The sequence below is a fragment of the Austrofundulus limnaeus genome, unplaced genomic scaffold (assembly GCF_001266775.1).
Source record: "Austrofundulus limnaeus strain Quisiro unplaced genomic scaffold, Austrofundulus_limnaeus-1.0 Scaffold298, whole genome shotgun sequence".
NCBI lineage: Eukaryota > Metazoa > Chordata > Actinopteri > Cyprinodontiformes > Rivulidae > Austrofundulus > Austrofundulus limnaeus.
The window spans coordinates 592268-599823 of NW_013952700.1; the positions used below are offsets into that span (position 1 = coordinate 592268).

General features: G+C 42.3%; 1 protein-coding gene across 1 annotated transcript in view; it reads right to left on the reverse strand.

The window, feature by feature from the left end:
- Window positions 1-6752, reverse strand: part of LOC106526869 (IQ motif and SEC7 domain-containing protein 1) — a gene marked incomplete in the record, with an annotated part of 38368 nt that extends 31616 nt beyond the window's left edge. The window contains 1 exon segment of the mRNA XM_014021585.1: window positions 6567-6752.
- Between the last annotated feature and the right edge of the window lie 804 nt (window positions 6753-7556).

Here is a 7556-nt window from a genome sequence, read left to right on the forward strand (position 1 = left end):
TATATATACATACATACACCCATACATACATTTACATAAACTAGATACCGCACAGTGGTAACATGACCCCCACACGCACAAATGCACCAGAACTCAGAAGTCTTTATTCCTAATAAATGTTGTGCGTACCCAAAGTTGTAGTGGTTTGTGTGTGTGTGTGTGTGGGGGGGGGGGCATTGGTTGAACTGATGTACAGTATCTAGACACCCCCTCTTTGAAAGGAGCCCCCTCCTCAAATATGGGGTCTATCGTAAAACCATTGGCTGGCGCAGTGTAGGTCAGACTCATCTACAGTCCTGCCAAATTTCATGTTGTTTGGTACAGCAAAGTAATCCGTACCTGAGGCCTCATGCATAAAGGATTGTGCAGCTTTCACACTAAAAGGTGACGTACCGACAAATTTAGAAATGTGCGCCGCACCAAAATATTCAGATGTATAAAACCATGCATGCGCAGGTTCCTGCGCACCTTTCCTTCATACATCCCAATGATCGTGGAACTTAGCACACGTGAGACGCCTCCCCTGACACGCCTCCCCTGACACGCCTCCATTTAAATATGTTACGGTTTGTATTCTGAGCTCTGAATAAATGCCAAACAAAGTCAAAGTTTGAGTGCAAAATTTCTTCCACCTGTTCTCTCCATTCACAGGACAGTAGTCTCCTCCATCTTCTTCAAACTAAAAGGACAATGGGAGCAAGGTGCTGATTTTGCACAACCATAGTGACAGAGAGTACAAATACCCAGTAGGTTGTTTTGCAACTGTATCTCAAGCTGAGTTATCTGCAATCCACCTATGTGTGGCATTTCTCAAAGACCTTCAGTGTACACAGAAGGAAATATTCATCCTAACAGATAGCCAAGCTGCTATTAGAGCTCTCCAAGGGCCACACTTCACATCACTACTGGCCTGGGAGTGTGCCGAAGCAGTCAACCAACTGGGGGGAGATAAAAGTGTTGCTGTTAGATGGGTACCAGGATATACTGGCATTTATGGAAAGAGAGCTGACTACCTCAGGATCACTTTAGGACAGAGCCTGTTGTAGGTATCTCAACAGCAGTCTGTAGGACTGCCCTACAGGCCTGGATTAGATGTCAGCACTCATTCCTCTGGAGGGAGCTGAAGGACTGCAGACAGTAGAAGACAAGACTTATATCATTCTGTAAGATAACTGTTTTTTTAATTTCAGAGGAAATGGTTCGAGTTACTGATTCTTTGATCACAGTTTCATAACATAAATCATACTGCACCAGTGACCCGCTGCACTCTGAAGGCACCAACAGAACCATATCTTCTGCAAAAAGCTAAGATGACAACCCAGACGTGCTCGTCACTGCAACTGGACCTTGATATTCTGTTCACGAACTCCCCAAACAAGGGAGTCCAACTTAGTCCTGAACTTAGCTGAACTTGGTTGCTGAGAATGCAAACAGAACTCAACTTTTGTTTATACAAAAACCAGATAGCTCTTATTTTCTTATCATTTTAGTCAAGCTGTTAAAATGTGAACTCTCTAATGCAGGTCTATAAAGCCTGGAACTCCAGACATTTGGAACTGAAAAAGCTTCCTGGGAAGTATGCTTCAGAATAAAAGTCCAGTTATTTTTATTTTTTTAAACCTTTTTTATTGATTATGATGATTTTGAATCTTCGCCAGCATTTTCTATTATTAACATGTTAGATTTCTGCTCTGAAAAACTACACATAAACCAGTTATTCTGTCTTTGTGTTTCTTTCCTGTCAAACCCAGCCAGTCAAGGCAGATGACGGCCCATTCTGAGCCTGGTTCTGCAGGAGGTTTTGTTCCTCCTAAAATGAAGCTGATCCTTTCTTCTGTCACCAATGTGCTGCTCACGATGGGGACTGATTTAGTGCCAGATAAAAAGCTAAAAACGTGCCTATAGCACCAACAAGGTCACACTTACCAAGTGTCTGAGACAAACTCCAGAAAAGGTTGTATCTTGACTGAGGTACACTGCAGACACCACATGTTGGCCTCTGAGCCCCAACACCAAACCCATTACCCTGCTGATGTTTGTTACTCCGTTTCTGAGTTTATTGTTCCATCAGGTCTCATCTGAACTGCCCTTTTCTGACATCTGTCTGGCCTCTCTTCAGACCTCCAAGGGAGGCGTTCACAGGAAGCGTGAGGAAACTTCCTCCACAGGAAACTGGGTCATGTGGCTGTGGAAGCGCTGAAGTCCCATGGACCTGAGGGGGTCTCAAACAGGATGGGGCTTAAAATAAAAAGGAAAGAGACACAAAGATCTCTGGCAAATTTTATTATTAACACAAGAACAACAAAAAGGAAATAGTTTTATCTGATGAAGCTGAGGAGACAGCTGCAGTAATGTGATCTTTAACTCAGTCCAGCTGTCCTCAGACATCTGCTTTCAGCTTCATATGAAAAACATACAGGAGATGATTAATATCCCAGCTCCACTATTGGTCGAAGACATAAAAAGTGTACAGGAAATAACATTATGATTGTGGTCTTTTGGCTTCAGCCAAACTCTCCTTTAAACGAACATCCAGGTTAAAAAAAGAATATTTGACTCTTCCAGCTTTATGCTAATATTTAGAGTGATCTCCACACTCAACATCTCACATTCCCTGCCCTGCCTCTCTGGCTCAGTAGGGAAGATCTGCATTTAATGGTGACATCATTGCACAAACAATGAATGTGCACAATGGTGAAAACTCAGTTCCATAACTGGAAGGAAAGTAAACAGGAAATTTTATTAAGAGCAATTTTCGGGGTAACATTTAAGGTAGTCAAATGTACTGTTATAAAATGAAAATTAATTATTTATTACAGTGCACTCCACAGTGCTGAAGCTACTGACAAACAAACCTGCTCAGTACAGGCAAACATCCTTTTTTCTTCTGTTATGATGGAAGGTAGACTTGAGAATATACCCAAGCAAATAAATAATCAGGATATTTGTGTTTCTGTGAAAAGCAGACAGTTTATAACTTCATTTTAAAAACGTGGATTCTCTGGATCTGGTTCATTTTGAATGAAGCAGCTTTTCAACCAAATCGGGCGTCACACGTATGAGTCATTCCAACACATAAAGTATTTATATTTTATATTTACTCCTAACTCAAGTGGACACATTTAGCATACTGACTTTAGAAAATCAATTATATAACTGATGTAGAGAGGCGGCAGCATCAGTGGCTCCTGTGGTAAAATCCTGAACTTGGTTTAACACAGTCCTGAAGTGGTACCTATTCTTAATTACCCACAAGCCAGTGGGGCTGGACCAAAAGTGTGAACTGAACACAAGATGAATCATCAGAAGCTTGGTTAGGGTTAGGGTTATGGCATTTTGACTCTACCAAAAACTAGCTCCTCTGATGAGTTTATAATTTATTGTATGAATGCTGACTCAGCATAATGGGCTGTCATTGACAGGCTTTGTGAAACGTGGGATGGAATTTTATAGAAGAAGGTAAGTTTTACCGCAGAGGCACTGATGATGTGTTTGATGGGAAGGGGGCCGATGAACCGTGGAGCCAACTTCTTGGGAATGTCCTTCAAATTTATGTCCCGAGTGATCAGCCAGACCCTTTGTCCAACCACTTACTTAGGGGCTAAGAAACGTTGTCTTTCAGCAAACCTCTTGTTCTGTTCAAACGTCATCATGAGACCCTTCTTAGTCTGGTGCCACAATCAACAACACCTCCTGAGGTGATGCTGGACAGAATAGACTAACATCCCTTTCAATATTAGGGAAGAGAGGTAGAGTATGGCCGAGAGACGCAAAACGGGACAGACCAGTGGCAGTGGAGGTATGCGTATTATGTGCATATTTGACCCAAATGATGTGTTTCCTCCATGAAGAGGGATTGTTATTAAGGATGCACCTGAGAGCTCTTGGTTACAGTGTTCAGTCTGACCGTTAGACTGTGGATAGTACCCAGAGGACAGGTTGGAGTTTGCTCCCAGGGCACTGCAAAAGGTCAGACCTGTGAAATAAATTGGGGTCCACGTTCAGAAACAATATCCAGCGGGATTCTGTGAATCCTGAAAACCTGATTTATAAGGACTTAAATAGTCTCAAAAGCTGAAGGTAACTTAGGCAAAGGGACAAAATGAACAGCCTTGGAGAACCGGTCCAATGACTGTGTGTTGCCTTCAGATGGAAGCAAGCCAGTGACAAAGTACAAAGAGATGTGACCAAAGTCTACCTTTGGTCACATCTCTTCAACCATTGCCTAATGGGCAATGGTTGAAGGAGACCAGCTGAGAGTTGATTGTTGTTCTTATTACGGGCACAGGTGGGACAGGCGTGAACAAACTCTCAAATGTCTTGACATAGGGTCGGCCACCAAAAATATCTTTTAGTACAGCATTTGAGTGATCCCAGGATGGCAAGTGAATCAGTGATAATGAATCCAATCCAGTACTCTCCCCAAACTTTTTACATGCAGGTCTGGTTCCTGGGTCAAGTTCTTGGACTTGGGCTTCTTAAATTTCCTTCTCGATCCCCCAGGTGAGTGTCCCCATGAAACAGGAAGAAGGGATGACATGGGCTTCAGTCTTGGAGCTGTCAGACACAGAAAACTGGCGAGAGAGGGTGTCAGGCTTCACATTCTTAGAACCAGGTCTGTAGGTTTTGGTGAAAACATGTAAAAAATAGCAACCAACTGACTTGACATGGGTTTAATCTTTTGACAGTTTAAAGGTAAGAAAGGTTTTTGTTATCTGTCCAAATGTCCGTACCTTCAAGCCAATGACACCACTCCTCGAGAGCTACTTTGATAGCGAGCAACTCACAATCTACGACATCACCATTTTGTTTCTTCTAACAAGCCTTTTGCTACTTTCAGATTTTAGGTCTGCGACTTTTAGCTAACATTTAGCTACTTTCAGCATTTAGCTACTGTTTTGCTACTTTTAGCTAACATTCAGCTACTTTCAGCATTTAGCTACTGTTCTGCTACTTTTTACAGGTGTGTAGATCTGCCACCAGACAAAATGACTGTTGAGCTATGAGTCTTACAGAGGTATGTAAAGAACTTAAATGAAATAACTAAGCAAAAATAAAAATACCTTCAGACTTTGGTAAAAAAAATAAAACTATTCCACTAATAAGAAAAGTACTTATGTAAAAGTCATAAAATTGCTCAGACTCATTAGTAAAGTAAAAGTACTTTAAAGGAATGAATGACATGTTGATTTTACTGGATCAACTGGATCCACTAAACCCAGCTGAATAAATTACATTTACTCAAAGCACTTTAGTGGAACCAGTTGACCTAACTTGGTAACAAGGTGAAGGAAATTTTGTGTGTGCGGCTCAGTCTCCATTTTCTCCACCACGCTTTCTTCCATCAAGACAATCAAATGTTCATGAAAGTGATGTCACACCATAAAATTGTAACACGACATAATGACAGTTTCTTTTTTTTACATAATGCAGCTCAACAATAATTTTGTGATGTGACTCTATACTTCTGTGACTTTTAGCTACCATTTTTCTACTTCTACATTTCCTGTTGCTTTATAGGGTTCAGCTCAACTTTGGCTCATTTTAGCTACTGTTTGGCAAATCATATTACCAGGATTTATTTATTTTGTACTATAAATGCTCTTATGCTCTTCACAGATGAGCATGACAGTGACCCCTCCTGGAGTGTGGATGTGTTCTCATCATGTTTGCTTCACAATAAAACACAGATTTCTTACCAAGTGTTGAAATAAACTCAGTCCTGTGGACCAGCACAATAAACTGAAACTAAACTCTTTTTAAGGTAAGTTTCTCACATGAACATGAAATGTGAGCGCCCTCAAACTTTTTAACTGCATGGAGGACTTTAAATTTGTAGACTTTTCTGAGGCACTCAGCTTAATGCCACATTATCCATCCAAACTGAAAACTCTGCTTCTACCAACCGATCTGTCCTCTGAGATAAAATTACATCCAGCAAAATGTCACAAACCGCAAAACTTAACCAGTGGTAGATGTACACCCAAAGATTATTTTCTTGGAAATTTCAATGAAATCACTCCACTGGTACAAGAAACGGTTAAAAAAGGGTTGAGTCCAACCATTAAAGCTACAGTTCTAGCTATGCTAAAAGCCAGAGGAGTGAGCGCTCAGGAGCCTAGCTCCTCCTGACGACACTGTAGGTCAGCAGAAAGGAGCCTGATGATGTAACAAACTATTTTTAGCTCAGTTTAAAGGATCAATAAGGATTCATCACACTGGAGCCTCGTGCTCAGTGAAACACCAATCAGAGGCCAGCAGCAGAAACAACAAGTCCGTTTGGAAAAGCTGCTTAGAGGATGCAGCAGCCTCTGCATGGAGTGTGTGTGTGTGTGTGTGTGTGGGGGGGGGGGGGGTAACATGACCAGAGAGGGAAGATATAACAACAACAGTCTGCTGCTTCAGCCCTAATTTCAGCCTCTGAGGACACAAACATCAGCTGCCATGACAACATTTTGTAGGCTGCTTCCTTCACTCTTCTTAAACACAGGAGGAAAGTTTCCGCTGACATCACAGACCTAAAACATGACACAGCAAAAACAGAGGAGCGACAGCAGAAACCCTACCGGCACAGAGAGAGTAGACCCGACTCCAGCAGACCCTGTCATAGGAGCACATCCTCCACACTGACCTCCTGTGCCCCCCACCACCAGCAGCACCAGCAGCAGCACTGCTCCTGTCAGCCTCCTCTGTCGGTCTGTCTGTTGGTCCAGCCTCCCTCTCAGAGGGGAGGGTGTCCAGCCTGCTGCAGAGCTAAGTCGTTGCTGTTTGCTGGCAGCACTGCAAGGTCAGAGAAGAAGACAGCATACTGCCTTTCAGTACCACCCCCCCCCCCCACCACCACACTCTGATGGCCTGCAGGATGCAGACCTTCACTTCTCCTCTGAACTTTTCAGCTAATTTTGCTGGTTTTGCCTCTTAGCTGCTGTTTTGCAGATTTTAGCTTCTAGCTACTGTTCTGTTAGTTTTACATTTTTGTTCAAAGATTTTTAGTGATCCTCAGAACCTTCAAATATGGTCGGTCAGAAAACAGTGACCTGTCCTTTCCAGGTTGGGGGTGAAGTTCTGCCTCAAGTGGAGGAGTTCAGGTTCAGGTATCGGTGTTTTGTTTACTGTGAGGGAAGAATGGAGCGTGAGACTGATAGACGGATCAGTGCAGCTTCTGCAGTTTTACAGACTCTGTATTGGTCTGTTGTGGTTCTGAGGGAGCTGAGCTGTAAGGCAAAGCTCTCTGTTTACTGATCAGTCTACGTTCCTAGCCTCACCCATACATGTCAACTTATACAGATTGTCCGTAAGTTATACAGATTTTACATCATTTTGCAGGTATACGGACGCACAGAGCAATCTCTCAATTTTTTCAAGTCTTATGGATTTTTTCAAAACCTCATTTTCAAATTTATCTAACATGTCAGAGCCTGTAGGATGATTTATAAAACAATAAATAACATCAAACGGCCATCTTCCAACCTGTTCGGCTGCTAGAAATAAGCTTAGAACTTTTTCCGCTCTCCTTTCATTGTTTGTTTTTCAATAGGTTTGACTCTGGCCCATTG